At 39.9% G+C, this 16373-nt stretch overlaps 1 protein-coding gene across 1 annotated transcript in view; it reads right to left on the reverse strand.

The window, feature by feature from the left end:
• Positions 1-10394: 10394 nt before the first annotated feature.
• LOC113625303 (atherin-like) overlaps positions 10395-16373 on the reverse strand; it is a 31604-nt gene continuing 25625 nt past the window's right edge. The window contains exon 5 of the mRNA XM_027115726.1: positions 10395-10633. The gene's annotated coding sequence lies outside the window, so the exon portion shown is untranslated. The remainder of the gene's footprint in view (positions 10634-16373) is intronic.

The raw sequence follows: 16373 nt of genomic DNA on the forward strand, positions 1-16373 counted from the left end.
GACAGGGCTTCCCTGGTGGCACAGTGGTTGAGAGTCTGCCTGCTGATGCAGGGGACACGGGTTCGTGCCCCTGTCTGGGAAGATCCCACATGCCGCAGAGCGGCTGGGCCCGTGAGCCATAGCCGCTGAGCCTGCGTGTCCGGAGCCTGTGCTCCGCCACGGGAAAGGCCACAACAGTGAGAGGCCCGCGTACCAGAAAAAAAAAAAAAGGACAGGACAATGATTGTTGAGGAACCTTAAAGAAAGTGTCCTCAGCTAGTGACTGATTTGTAAGTATCTTTCCCAGTCAGAAGTATCAATGCTGTCTGGCATTCACTGTTATTTATTCATGTATTCATTCATTCATTTATGTCACTCTTCTTGGAGGAGTTCAAAACACCAGAAAATGAAGTGTTTGTTCTTCTCCAGGCACTACATCTGCTGATCTGTCATCACGTTAATCCTGCAGAGGAGGTTAACACAGAACCTCGGATGGGGTACCCTTGTGGTGCAGCAAGCACACTGCATTGGCTGAATTACGGCAAGAAAGTAGGGAGACTGCTATGACTAGCTCCCCAGACACCTCTTCTGTGCTGAGCTTCACAGATAGGATTCCTTTGAATTTTTATTTTTTTTCATTAAAATTCATTTTTTCATTAAAATTCATTTTTTTCAGTAAGGTATAGTTGATGTACAATATTATATGTTTCAGGTGTACAACAAAATGATTCACAATTTTTAAAGGTTATATTCCATTTATAGTTATTATAAAATATTGGCTGTATTCCCTATGCTGTACAATATATCCCTGTAGCTTATCTATTTTATACATAGTAGTTTGTACCTCTTAATCCCATACTCCTATCTTGCCCCTCCACCTTTCCCTCTCCCCACTGGTAACTGCTAGTTGGGTCTCTACAGAACTCTGAATCTTTGGGGTTCTTGGTAATTCTGCTCTCACTTTAGTCATTCTTATCAGAAACAGCACAAAAACAGAAAATAGAAAAAAGGCAGTAGCAGTGGTATTTTCACAACCCTAAAAGGCTATCTGGTTGATGATCTTCTGACTCTGCCTGCTTTCTATCACCCAACAGCACAATATTTATTAAAACATACCAACAGCCAAAAGTAGGCTGGTTGCTGGCCACAAAGTTAATTTAAAGAGCTGAAGTAGGAAGACTACAGAACAGGAGAGCTATGAGAATTACTTTCTCAGGAAAACTAAACAGCCAAGAAAGCAGTGGAGCATTTGTAACCCTGTTTGAAATCAGTGCAAATGTGGGGAGCTGCTCCAATATATCTGGCACACATTCCCTTCCCATGTTACCATATCAGAAGCAATATTAGCAGTGGTTTACCAATATCAAAAATCAACATTAGATATGAGCAATGATATACTAATAATTAGATTTAGAAACCGCTGTGTTGATTTTTATCATTAATGACTGCATATTCTATTTCCTATAAGTCACTTTCATTCAAGTTCTTAAAGTCTGTTTTAGTTTTTATAAGTAAGTTAAAGACTTTCACTTACATATTCATTGTTTTCTATGTCATCTCTTGATGAGCCAGATTTGACTCTTTCATACAAAGAAATCCTAGGTCCTTCTGCCTGGCTTTCAACAGAAGGTCCCAGTAGCAGCAGCAAAGGGAATTGGTGACCTTGTAGGAAGTCTGTCCCTCCAGTCCCTTGATAAGCACTACTGGTCTTTGCTCACTCTCAGGCAAACTCCTATGCTGATGATGTTTCAAGCCTGCTTTCACTGCTGGTTCATCTTATAGAAAAAATCAGCCGCTGTCAACAAGTGGATTTAACATTTTCAAGAAGATTTGCAATTTCAAAAAGCTCTTTTTTTTTTTTTTTTTTTACCGTTTTTACAGCTTAAAAAACACTACAGTTTGCATATTACCTCTTACACAAATTCTTTCTTAATTTATCTGATTGCATTCATGACAATGTAACAATTTTCCATACATGAAGATAACTACTTTGGATTTTATAGCTACTTTATATATTGTATATTTATATATTATATATGTGAAGTAGGTATTTTTACCCCTTTTTTGGAGGTAAGGAAAAAGGTCCACTTATATGCTCAAAGAACTCCTAGCTAGTAAGTGGAAGGAAAACTTGGACTCAGGTTTTCTGAGCAAGTCCACCAAGCTTTGCAACTCTATTCAAAAAATAATAATAACCACTTACATTTTCATGACACTCGGAAATATTGAAAGCACTTTGCACACATGATCTCATCTGATCCCAGAAGTATGCTACGAAGTACGCAGGACCAAGTATTGAGTCTGCATTTTATAGATGTAAAAACCAAGGCCCTGAGAGCGGATGTAGGGGGTAAAATGATTTATCTAAGATCAAACAACTTTCAAGTGGCAAACTCAGCGCTAGAAGCCAGGCAGTGAGACTCTTACTCAATCATTCTCTAGTTCCACTGGATCAGCTTGTGCCTTAGCCTCTTATTCAAACTCTTCTCAGTTGATCTCATTAAATTTGTGATACACAGTATGGCCTCCATGCATGAAGAATACTGGACTACTTTGGATTTTATGAGGACTGGGGGATATTTTTATAGGGAGAAAACTTCTTTTGAAGAGTTCTGCTCAATAGGACTTTTTTTTAAAGTGATGAATCCTGATGATAGTGATGGTGATGATGGAGATTAAAATAACTGTCAATTATTGCCAATGTGTTTGTGTGATTCTGTTTAGCTTTCCAATCATGGAAATTTATGCCCAACCTGTTTAAATACTGTTTTGTTTGTTTTGTTTTGTCTCACAAAATTGATGATTGCATTGTGAGCGTTACAAATTAACATTAAAGAGATGTCTTTAAATAACTCAAGCTTTCATTTTAAAAATTAATTATTTGGAAAAATTATCATAATCTACTTTGTAGGCATAGGAAAACTCTGTTAACTGGTTTAAATGAGCTAAGATTGGGAATTCCCTGGCAGTCCAGCGGGTAGGACTTGGCGCTTTCACTGCTGGGGCCCAGGTTTGATCCCTGGTTGGGGAACTAAGGTCCAGCAAGATGCGTGGTATGGCCAAAAAAAAGAGCTAGGATCATTCCATATATACACTCATCTCTTTTTGACATAGAGAGGTGATATAACAGTTATTTTATGTTTTTTTGAAGTATAGTTGATTTACAATGTTGTGTTAGCTTCTGGTGTACAGCAAAGTGATTCAGTTTTATATATATATTCTTTTTCATATTGTTTCCCATTATAGTTTATTACAGGATATTGAATATAGTTTCCTGTGCTATGCAGTAGGACCTTGTTGTTTATCTATTTTGTATACAGTAGTTTGTATCTGCTAATCCCAAACTTCTAATTTCTACCCCCCCACCCACTCTCTTTCCTATTTGGTAACCATAAGTTTGTTTTCTATGTTTGTGATTCTGTTTTGTAAATAAATTCACTTATATCATATTTTAGAGTCCATATATAAGAAACATCATATGATATTTGTCATTCTCTGACTTACTTCACTTGGTATGATAATCTCCAGGTCCATTCATGTTGCTGCAAATGGCATTATTTCATTTTCTATGGCTAAGTAATATTCCATTGTATATATATACCACATCTTCTATATTAATTCGTCTGTTGGTGGACACTTGGGTTGCTTCCATGTCTTGGCTATTGTAAATAGTGCTGCTATGAACTTTGGGATGCATGTATCTTTTCAAATTAGTGTTTTCTTATTTTCTGAATAGACACCCAGGAGTAGGAATCCTGGATCCTATGGCAACTCTATTCTTAGTTTTTTGAGGAACCTCTATACTGTTCTCCATAGTGGCTGCACCAACTTACATTCCCACCAATGGTGTAAGAGGGTTCCTTTTTCTCCACACCCTCTCCAGCATTTATTATTTGTAAGCTTTTTAATGATGGCCATTCTAACCAGTGTGAGATGATACCTCATTGTAGTTTTGATTTGCATGTCTCTAATAATTAGCAATGTTGAGCATCTTTTCATGTGCCTATTGGCCACCTGTATGTCTTCTTTGGAGAAATGTCTATTAAGTCTTCTGCCCATTTTTTGATTGGGTTGTCTTTCTTGTTGCTGTTGAGTTGTATGAGCTATTTGTATATTTTGGAAATTAAGCCAAAATATATTGGCTTGCAAATATTTTCTCCCAGTCCATAGGTTGCTTTTTCATTTTGTTTATGGTTTATTTTGCTGTGCAACATCTTATAAGTTTGATTATGTTCTATTTGTTTATTTTTGTATATAAGTTATTTTTAAATAGAACTGTTAAAGATGGGGTCAAAACAGCTTCCTCCAATTAATTTTCCACTATAACAAAAAAATTGTGTACTTCAGCTCCATGTAGTATCACATGGAAATCTAGACATCTTTGAAATTTGCTTGACTCAGTAGGAAGAGTTCAGATAGCTTGCCTTTGCTGAATAAAAATACAACTGTGATTCAGAAGGTTTAAAAAATTCTCTCCAGGACTTCCCTGGTGGTCCACTGGTTAAAACTCTGTGTTCCCAATGCAGGGGGCATGGGTTCAATTCCCGGTTAGGAACTAAGATCCCACATGCCACATGGTGTGGCCTAAAAAATAATTTAAAAAATTAAAAATTCTGTCCAAATATTAATATCAGTGAATGTGAGGACATTTACAGAAAGATAATGAGGGGATAACATTCCCCTCTTTTGTTAGAAGATAAACTTTATTTCTGCCAAAATGAATTCCTATTTCTTCCCAAAATGGTGTGTGTAACTTTATTCCTGCCAAAATGAATTCCTATTTCTTCCCAAAATGGGGTGTGTGTGTGTGTGTGTGTGTGTGTATGAAAATGTTTTGCCAACTACTGGACGCTAGTCACATATCAATATAAACTTTTATCGTTACACCATTAAGGAGTTAAAAGTATATGTTTCCTTCCCTTTAGCATTTAGTGTCTGATTACTAGGCAACAGAGCTTCATGGATAATAAAGGTGAAATCACCAATGAAATTTTTTTAAGAAAAAGAAAAAACTCCAGCTATGCCAAAGTTCTGAGAGTTCCATGTTGTGCAACAAAGCCACTGGCTTTGAAACAGTGTCACGACTCCAGCACCTTGTGCCAGATACTACATTTACTCAGGGTCATTTGGGCAAAAGTAATGAAAAATATTAAAGCAATGTTTACATAGCAGATATGCAATATCAATCATGTTATGTACATTGGTGATAAGAGTAAGGATTGAGTTGTTTGGGCGAAAAGTGACATTTTCTCTTAAGTAGTGGAAAATTACCAGCAGACAGTGCGTTTGAATTCTCTGCTTAACTTTATTTCTTTATTCTTTCTTCATGCAGCTGCACTGTAAAGCATTGTGATAGCAAAAAAAAGGTATCACCACACATGTTTTCTAGAAGTGATCTAAGAGTCAAAGAAACATGCTGATAAATTATAAATTATACATTGTCCAGTTTGTTATTTCTATGATGACATAAATGGGCAAAGTGTGGGAGCAATAATTATGCTCAGAAAATGCTTATTAATTGCCCTCAAGAAGAAGACCACGATCCAGCTCCTACCTCTCCCTGCCTCACTCTGATAACAAATTCTAAAGGCTTACAATGCAAGTGAACATCCCGCAGTTCTGCTTAGCAATATAGCGTTAAGTCCTAGATCCACCAATAGGTTTAAGAGTTGTCTTGTGGCCCCAAATGTGGTTTTCTTTGAAACCCACTGAGCTGTAGCTGTTCCTCAAACCCAAGCAATGCTTGCTCCATCCTAGTGACTAGCTTTGCTGTTTATTCAGTAATCATATAGTTGGGTCCTTAATTCCATACCCAACTCTTGTATCTGCTAACAGCAAGCACTAGCCCTTGATACCTTATTTCCTATTCCCAAACTGAATACTATTCCCTAAAATAAAGGGCTCTAAATGCTTATTAATCCCCAGTCCAACCCACAAAAGCCTAAGTAATACACGGCACACCTAAAATCAGTATTCCAACTACTTCCAACTACCTACTTTGCCATTTCCTTTCCCTTTGAGAAATGTATTGAATCCCACTAGAGGAGCCAGAGAAGAATGTCTTCCCTTGATAGTAACAGAAGCTTTTACCTATTTTTGAAGGGAGAGAAGTAGAACTAAGCTTATCGCCTACACTGTTGCCCCGGGCACTTCGCACAGGTTATCTCATTTAATCCCCAAGCAGATGTTACACAGATTTTACAGATGGGAAAGCAGAGGCCCAGAGAGCCCAAAGTGAAAAAGGAGTAAGTGATCAAATCAGGATTCACACTGTTAGAGGTCTAATTTCATAGTCCATGCTCCTTCCAAGAATACCATTCTGCCTTTCAAAAGAAAAGTCCAGGCCTAGGTCAACTACTGCTCAGGTGATCTAAATGAGGAACAAAGAGAAATTATTCCTGTTATGGGCTGAATTCTGTTCCCCCAAATTCACGTGTTGAAGCCCTAAACCCAGTACCTCAGAATGTGGCTGTATTTGGAGACAGGGCCTTTAAAGAGGTCATTAAGTTGAAATGAGGTAATTCCCCATTAGGGTGGGCCCTAATCCAATATGACTAGAGTCCTTATAAGAAGAGATTAGGACACACAGAGAGACACCAGGGACACGCATGCACCCAAGTGTACACACACGGAAGAAAGATCATGTGAAACTACACCAAGGAGGTGGCCATCTTCAAACCAAAGAGAGAGGCCTCAGAGGAAATCAACCTTGTCAACACCTTGATCTTGGACTTTCAGCCTCCAGAAATGGGAGAAAAAAAATTTTTGTTGTATAAGAAAACAGTCTAGTCTATGGTGCTTTGCTAGAGCAGAACTAGCAAACTAATTCAATTCCCATGAGAGGGAGCGCTGGATCTCCTACCCATTCACGTGGGATGAGTTATCTTGAGGCCATTGTTGAATAATGCCGTTCATCTTTTCTAGGCTTGAGGTCTGATTTCTATAGAGCTTTCTATATAACTAGATCAGTCTAATTTCTATTAGGTCTTCAAATATTTTCTTTAGACACAGGAAACCACCTCAATGCATGGGACTGGAGACACATGACAGAGATGTGTACCATATACCTGTTGTGATTGGTACCCTCCTGGTCTGGGAGAACTCAGCTTCCCACCCCAAAGGTGGGAGTGTGGTAGGCTGGAGATTAAGCTCCATAAAAACTCAGGAACAACAAGATTTGATAAGCTTCTAGAGCGGTAGACAGATGAAGGTGGTAGGAAGGTGACACACCCTAAGAGGGCATGGAAGGTCCACACCCCATGCCCCGTACATGGGGCATGTATATGCATCTATGTATCTCTCCCATCTGGTGGTTCTGAGTTGTATCCTTTTATAATAAATCAGCATGTGTAAGGAAACACTTCCCTGGGTTCTGTGAACCATTCTAGCAAGTTATCAAACCTGAGGAGGGGGTCATGGAAACCCTGGTTGGTCAGAAGTACAGGTGGCAATCTGGATGTAGCGGCTGACATCTGAGGTGGGGGCAGTCTTGTGGGACTGAGCCCTTGACTTGTGGGATCTGATGCTATCTCCAGGTAGATAGTGTCAGAATTGAGTTAAATTTATAGGAGACTCAGTCAATGTCCACTGAGAATTGGAGAATTACTTGGTGTGGGAAAAATCCACACCTCTGGTGTCAGAGAGTTATTGAGAGTAGAGGAGGAAAATTAAGTTTTCTCTTACACTACCCTTAAAAAACCCAAAGCTTTGGGTTGGCCCCAGAACCTCGTTGGCCTCCCACTGTCCTCTAGAAAGTGGATGACCTACAGCTGGGCAAGGTCCCCGGCATTCTTGCAGGATACACTCATGCTCTCAAAGAGGAGGGTCTATCCAAGGGCAGGGGAAAGTACCAGGGGGCCTGCTACAGGCTGCGTCTTTCACAGCGTTAAGCCTCACAACGTCCAGCCTCAGAAACTCACATTCTTCTGCTTGGTCTGTGTGCTTTGTTTAATAGTTAAGATGTAGGATGAAATATTTAATAAGTACCCCAAGACTCACTGCCTTCTTCTACATTACCTATCTTGATATGCCTGCTGACTTTAAATTAGCACACTGGCTTTTCATTTTCTCTAGTGCACACAGAAGTTGACCTGGAAAACCATTTCCCCTTTATCCTTTCCATTCCAATCCACTGGGATGGTGGAAGAATGATGCTGGCGTTATTATTGTATGTTTAAAATTTGTTTCCAAAAGGTGGTTGGGGCAAATTGATATTTAGATATTGAAGAAAGTATAAACCCCGGTCCCCTCCCCAGCCATTTGTGACGGGGGCAAGAGTTGACTTGTAAGCACACTTGCCGGGATTTGCAGGGCTTCGCCCTGCCAAGCACAAGTGTGTTGCTTTCTGTCCGCCCCTGGCCTGGGGCACTTATCCTAAGTGTGAGCATGTACTGGAGCCAGTGGGAGAGGCAGAGAGGGCAGGAGGGGGATGAGGAACAGAGGTCAGAGAGGAAAATCAGCCCTCACTGCAATCAGCAGCTTATTCTCCCTAGCCAAGGGAAGAGCTTGGTCAAGCGCCATTTTCCTGGTCCCCTGGACAAGCTCCATGGAAATGCCAGGGCAGCCAAGAAATACTTTCATTCATGATCAAGACTGGAAAGATGACTCAGCCTCTAAGAGAAACGCTTTTCACCAGACTCAGAGGGAAACTGCCAGTCTAATATCCACTTGCCTGATATCACAAATACATGGGCATCAACTTTGCTGCACTAGAACTCAAACCTTTATTACAAATGATCAGTATCATATTTTTCAGAAAAGCATGTTGCTTTATTAAAAATCAGCCCCACCCATCATTCTTACTTTTCCTCCGTAACACTAGAGAATGAACTAGATCCTCAGTTGAGGCCCTCAGCTCAGGAAGGTATCTCTAGGCTAGTGAAGGAGACTCTCCCCACCCTCCTTTCTCTCCTTTGGCCCCTGGCCAAGGCTGCTGGCAGGAGCTGTGCAGTTACACCACCTGAGAAGCCATAGGAATACTCCCTTCAGGGCAGCTGAGCTGTGGCCAGTGCTGCAGAGCAGAGCAGCTGTCCCTGACAGGCCCCCCTGAGCAGTCCCAAACATTCCATCTCTCTGGGAAGTGCAGCCAGGAACGTTTGGGGGGCCTGGTAAGGTGATGCAGAGAACGAAGTTAGGTACATAGTTCTCCTCCAGGGAAGTCTGAAGAGGAATCTGAGGAAGAGAGAGTACCTCACTGGGTATTTATCCAATAATAGGAGAAAATGTGTTCCTACTGTGATTCTAAAAAAAAACAGAGTTCTTTAGAAAAATCTCATTTGCAAATGTGTATTCTTATTTCCTCTCACACAACAGAGGACAGAAAAAAATGTTGTGACATGACATCTCCCAAGTCATGGAACATTTGAAACTCAGGATTGAAAGGGTTGGGAGGAGTGCGGAGGAGAGATGGTCTTCTACTGTATCCGAGCAGGACCCTATGGGGCCTTCCCAGAACCTACTCCCTGCTGCCCCACCATGTCCTACGCCTGCCTCTTATCTGTTAAAAAACTTTAGCCTCCTAGGCCTTCCCCAAGTTCCAAAGAGTAAATTTAATCAGAGAAGTGAGAAAATGCAGAAAGACAGGAAAACAGTTAAACAAGACAAAATAATACTTTAGCCATTAAACAAAGCCAAGGACTTTAAGTTCCTCCTCAAACGCTTTAGATAATATTCTGAGCCACGTCCTTTAAGCCGTTTTGCAGATACTGAAACCCCCACCAGGTGGAAGAAGTTAACCGTATGCTGCCCACAGGCACGCAGCCCCCAGACTTGTGGGAACCAGAAGGCTGATGATGTTGATTCCCGATTACCTCACCACCAACCAATCAGAAGAATGTCCATGTGCTGATAACACCCCCCAAAAACCCCCTCCCTCATCCTGTTTTTAAAAACCTTTCTCTGAAAGCCTTCAGGGAGTTGGGGCCTTTTAAGCACTAGCTGCCTGGACTCCTTGCTTGGTGCCCTGCAATACATGCTGTACTTTCCTTCACCACAGCCCGGGGTCAGGAGATTGGCTTTACTGCAGGTGGGCAAGTAGACCCAAGTCTGGTTTGGTAACACTACTTTCATTCTAAAATCTACCATTTCTAATCCACTAACAAGAACCAAGTATCTGGAAAAACAATAAATAAACAATAGATAAATAGATTTTATTCTTTTTTATCAAACAAGAGAATAAAATCTGGCACTACCCATTGTTACTTACAGAAAAAAATTTTTTTTTCATTTAAAAATAGATTTAAGGGGCTTCCCTGGTGGCACAGTGGTTGAGAGTCTGCCTGCCGATGCAGGGGACGCGGGTTCGTGCCCCAGTCCAGGAAGATCCCACATGCCGCAGAGCGGCTGGGCCTGTGAGCCATGGCCGCTGAGCCTGCGCGTCTGGAGCTTGTGCTCCGTGACGGGAGAGGCCACAACAGTGAGAGGCCCGCGTACCACAAAAAAAAAAAAAGATGTAACTTAAATATGAAATACCTTACTATATACGTCTTATAAATTAGAATCTAGAGCAAAGATAAGCAAATGGAAATAATTTGAACAAACATGCAACTTAGGGTTTTACAATAATATGTTACCTTTGGTATAGCGTAACATCCTTGTATCAGACACACAAGACAATTTAACTGGACATGTGAAAAATGATTACTTCTACCCATTTCTGAAAAATAATGAATGGCATTTGTTAACATTTTAATAGCTGAATATTAAATATTTCTTCTATAAAACTGAACAGCAATTTAAAATTGATTATACTACCCACTCTTACTATAATTTACTGTTGGCAACCCTGTGTACATTTGATGGCAACGGGAACTCCCCCAAGGGGCCTACAAATGGATAGACAGCCCCCTGCACATGTGTATCAAGTAACAACATTTTCAAGTCATGCTACCCAAATACATGTATTATAAAATGTTGGATGTAGAATTTAAAAGTTGATTTTCACTTTTTAAAATCGTTTTTATTTCTTTTTTTATTTCTTTTTTCTAGGCTTTCTCTTTTAAACCCGTCTGTGTATGTGTATTTTTCTCCTGTTTTAAAAATAACCTAAGTAATAGCATTTCATTACACAAATTTCAACAGTACCAGAATATACAACAGTAGACAAGGAAAGTCCCCAGCAAGACCACTAATAAGACGAGAGTCTGGTAGTTTCCACACGAACACTGGCTTTAGACTGCCTACATTCAAGCCCCAACTCAGCTACTTGCTCTCAGTGTGATGTTGGCTGAGTTACTTCAATCCATAAAAAGAGGTACCTAAGAAAGGTAAAACTCTTTCCTCAAAATGTTTTGAATGTTAAATAAAATCATCCACATAAAACACATAGTATAGTCCCCAGTTTTACTAAGAGCCCAGTAGATATTAGCTTATCATCCTCATCTTCATTAGTATCATTATGTTTAATGGGCAACCACCTCCAATGGTTTGATTTAATTTTCAAAGTTACTTCACTACTCTTAGTGACTTGAAGATCTTCTCAATTCACTTCCCCTTGACAGATCCTTAGACCTATTTCTGTGAATTCACAGGAACCAAATTCTTTGAATTGCAACTAAAGCCCAGAATAAACAGAAGCCGAATATTAAGACAGTATCTGCTCGTTTTGTCTACTACCTGTTAGAATTTCCCTCTCACCAAGCACTCATTTCCTGTCACTGGGATAGTTCCTGGACAATTCTAGCATAGATTAGAAAAGGCTTGTGTAAATAGATCATCCTCAGTTGGTATCGAAAGGGTACCTTCTCTTCATCTCGAATTCAACGTCTTCCACCCCCATGGATCCACACCCATAATGCATTCACTCCCTACACCCCACTCAGCACTCCACAAACTGCTCACCACAAACTGCTCACCAGGCCCCCCTTCTCATAATCCATAATCCAAGGTGACTATAACACCTGGAAAAAACCAAATGCTGGCATTTCAGCTTTGCTTCCTAATGCTTGGCGTGCTCTGACACTCCTCCAGTCTGGAGGTTGCAAACGTGGGCTGTGCATGACAGTCTATCATGGTGTAAGTTTCTACAGTCAGTTCTGCTAGAACGCTTGTTTTGAAAACGTGAATTTGTTCCAACGTGACTGATAAATTAGGGAAAATTTTAGCACAACAGTAATTTTGGACTTGCTTGTGCCAATTTCATCTCCAGGCCAACGCAGAAAACTGCACCCAGCTGAACTGAGCTTTGCACAAATCAACAAAATGCACACACCTCTCAAGGACAATGAGCTCTACCTACATCTGCTGTTCCGTTTACTGCTCCAACTTTCTGCATGTGCTCTTCCAACTTTCCATCTGATTTCAGGTAACCTCCTTCCCATCACTCATACGCTGCAACCCTGCATTTCAGCCTCATGCCCTCCCTTCTCTTTCATTTTTTCCCCTTTCCTCTCAGACTATTTTGTGGTCTTCCCCTCTGTTCTCTGTTATTTTTCTCTCTTTATTTCTCTTTCCCTCACTTTTTTTCTACCTTCCTAACGTTCTCTTCCTCTGGCACACAGGGTGGCAGCCACGGGAACAAGGCAGGCTTGGAAGGGGGGCAGTTTCGTAGGAGCTCCCACCCCGACAGACAAATGAGACATTTTCAGGGTCAAGTGCCATATTTATTGTAATACTGACATATTTCTTTACCATTCACCATGGATAAAACTGTGCTACCATTTTTATTATGTTGCTATCTTTCTTATGTGTCACTGACAAAATTGTTGAGTGTTTACTCCAATCCCAGCCCTGTAGCTTTTAGCATATGATTTTGCACAGTACGGTGAGTCTTAGGAACACATATGTTAGGTATAGCAGAACTGACAGTATCTATCTCTCTATGATTTATTGAGCTTTTACCAGATTCTCAAAGGAACGCATTATTATTCAAAAAAGTTTAAGAACTATTGGTCTACAGGAGTTTTGTCCAACAGAAATGTGAACCACATATGTGAATTAACATTTTTGAATACTGAAAAGTAAAAAGAAATGAAGTTAATTAAAAGAAATTAATTTAAATAATGTTTTCTTTAACCCAACTATTGTCATCTCAATGTATAATATAAAAAATATATAAATGAGCTAGTTCGCCATCTTTTTTTCTTCTACTAAGGCTTCGAAATCTAGTGTATATATTACAGCACACTTCAAGTGCTCAATAGCGACATGTGACTAATGGCTACTGTTAACAGGGTAGGTAGGTCTAAAGGATTCTATCTCTCTGATCAGAAGAGAATGGAAGGCAAGGAAGAAGGTACCTAATTCACACTTTTCTCTCAGATAATATAAATAAAGCAAAAAGGTAGCTTTGGTTAAAAAGGGTCTTGAAATAAATCTACTAGCCTTTATATGCTTCCTAGCCTGATTTAGATAATTCCTTGCCTAGTGTCAGATTTGATGTGGTCCAAGGGTAGGGAAAATGTACATCCATTTAAATACATCGTCTATTTGTTGGGGAATTCCTGGGGAATATATAAGAGTTTTCTCTTTCCAAACCACTTCTCCTGGACTATAAGGTTTATGAACACATGAGCACTCTTTGACTAATAGTTCTTCTAATAATAAGAAGCATGGCTTTTGAAATCACTTTCATGAACAAAACAAGAAAAAGAAACACATTTAATTTTAAGTTGATTCATATAGGACTAACAATGCATAAAGAATATATTCATAAAGAAATCAATTAAAAAGGAATCCATTTTAGAATGTAGGCCTTCTAGGAAAAGTTCCCTACATTCAGTTGTTTCTGAGTATCAATTTGATTATCATCAACCAAACACACTCAGAGTTTTCTGAAAATTTTTAGGGCAATTCTTTCTTCAAGGGAAATACTATATAAAAGCCAAATATGTAAAATCAAAGCTCCCTTCCCTCCCCACCTTCATGTAGAAACTCAGGGAATTTGCTCTATAGAGCATATTGGAAAAAACTAACAAACAAACAAAGCCCTAACATCTCTGTCATTTAGAATAATCTGCGTACAAAATTAAGTTAAAGCTCTTAGGGAAATGGAAAAGATCTGAAAAAAAACAGTCCTGCATTTAAGAAACTTAAAATATATCATCTGAAGAGACACTACTAAAAACAAAGACATAAAAAATTAGAGAACAATTATGAGGGACTGATGGTAAATATAATATAAAAGTTGTTTGAAAAAGAGGTGTTCTGGTCTCTTTAATCCCTAACCTCTAATGCACAGTGACCTTATAAGTAGGCTAAGAGTGCATTGGCCCATATATCATGGCTTGAGATGCAAGGGGCATGACCTCCCATCCAATAATATATCTCCTAAAATTCCTGCTTTGGACCGTTATCTGTGTGGCTTGTAGGTCTTAACTGAACATGTGCTCGTATACAAACCCTCTCCAGACTCAGGATGAAGGAATGTGCTAGTACACTGGGGTCACTATCAAATCAGCCTTGACCCTAACTGCTCACATCCCACAATCCAGAACACGGATCCTGCCAGGAATCCTCCTGACCTTAGAGTCCAACCAGGCACTGCCTGGTACTCCAGGTCCTCCAGCACTGGAGTATATGGAGTGTGTGCACCTTCCATATACCCAGAACCCCCAACACTCATCACCCTCCCCACTCTTTCTAGAGCCTAGCATTCCCTTGCTTAAACACCAGGAGTGTGACTGGATCTCTGCTACGTGAAACTGCCTGTCCCTAACATTGTCACTTGCCTAAATCTCTACCTGGTGTTTTCCAGGGTATTAGGCTGATCTGACTATGGTATCTGGCTCATCAGTGATGGGTAAAGTTGACTTACGAGATCTGGCCTTCTACCCTATTATTTCCTTTCTCCTTCGCCATTCCCTGAGCAGCCCTCACAGAGATGACTTTTTAAAAGGAGAGCAGTTCTCTTACCAAGGAAATGCAGCTCCTGTTTCCTGATCAACAGCACCTTCCCCATTCTTTACTACCTGTTGTTTGGAGCTGTCTTAATTCTCCACTCCTTTCCCAAGGGCCTGTGCATTCTCCAGAGGTGACCCTTCTCCGGTCTACTTTGTCTTACTACAAAAGTTCTCTTCCTGAAACCTACCATTAAGAATGCTCCTTTTGGGGGCTTCCTGGGGACTTTCTGGGGGCTTCCCTGGTGGCGCAGTGGTTGAGAGTCCGCCTGCCGATGCACGGGACGCGGGCTCGTGCCCCGATCCGGGAAGATCCCACATGCCGCGGGGCGGCTGGGCCCGTGAGCCATGGCCGCTGAGCCTGCGCGTCCGGAGCCTGTGCTCCGCAACGGGAGAGGCCACAACAGTGAGAGGCCCGCGTACCGCAAAAAAAAAAAAAAAAAAAAGTGCTCCTTTTGAAAGTTTATAGATTCTCCAGAGCTCCCTATTAAATGCATATATCCCTAAGGGAAATAGTTTCATATATTCTAGCAGTTAATACCATAACTGACACCTACCTAAAGGCAAAAGCTAGTGGAAGGAGTTGAATATGTACAGACAGAATCTTCACATTAAACACCTTTAAGACAGAGAATACCGTATTATATATAATATAGAATCCAATAAAGATTTAGGAATGATTTAACACTAATATTTGATAAATGGATAGTATATATGGCTCAATATACTCTGATCCAAGAAAGTCAGGATTCCTAGGTGGGGGTGGGGGTGGGGGAATTGATGAATTCAATGAGTTCTAAGAATCTCTAGTTATAGTTTGGATATCAATATTAACTAAACTAAGAAATTTTCAAGTATCTTTTATATAAGAATGTACAGATTACTGTAATGATATAACAAGGTTAAATTTTTAAAATGCTCCATGATAATGTCACTCCCCCATCAGTTTTGCTTACTAATGTGAAAATGTTCAAATAGCCAACTACTAGATCCCGTTATTGACAGTTATGTACGATTAATCCCCACTCAAAAATTCCCAATAAATTAAGAATAGTTGTGTTTTACATCCTAGCTTATGATATGAAAAAGGAGAAATTCATTTTTAGAAAGGGTTATAATTATCTAGCCCAACTTCAGTATCACTATTAAATGTCAGGAGAGAACCCATTTTCACAAACTGCTTTGACACTTGCTGTCAGTCAAGGATAAAATGTGTATGTGGAAATGGTGTTTAAAGATCAAAGACTCAGCATAATTTTCGTTGTTATCTTTTCATCCTCCCAAATTGGCCCGTTAATTCTTGTAGGGAAACCAGCAGAGGGAGCACCAACCATTGCTTTTTTGTATGTGTGCTCTAAAAACAAAAGGGACTGTGCTTTCTTAACGGATTTTTAGACATTTTACCAAGATTGGCGAAAACCTTGTAAAATACAAATTATATCTATGACTACTAAATTTCCTTTTTAAGTGTTTATATTAAATCAGTATTGAAACATTTTCTTTCTATTAAAGTTTTAATTAAGAAAGTAATACATATTTGTTGTACAAAGTGAAACAAAT

Source organism: Aethalodelphis obliquidens, unplaced genomic scaffold (assembly GCF_003676395.1).
Source record: "Aethalodelphis obliquidens isolate GAN/ISIS:26980383/991018 unplaced genomic scaffold, ASM367639v1 scaffold15, whole genome shotgun sequence".
Lineage (NCBI taxonomy): Eukaryota > Metazoa > Chordata > Mammalia > Artiodactyla > Delphinidae > Aethalodelphis > Aethalodelphis obliquidens.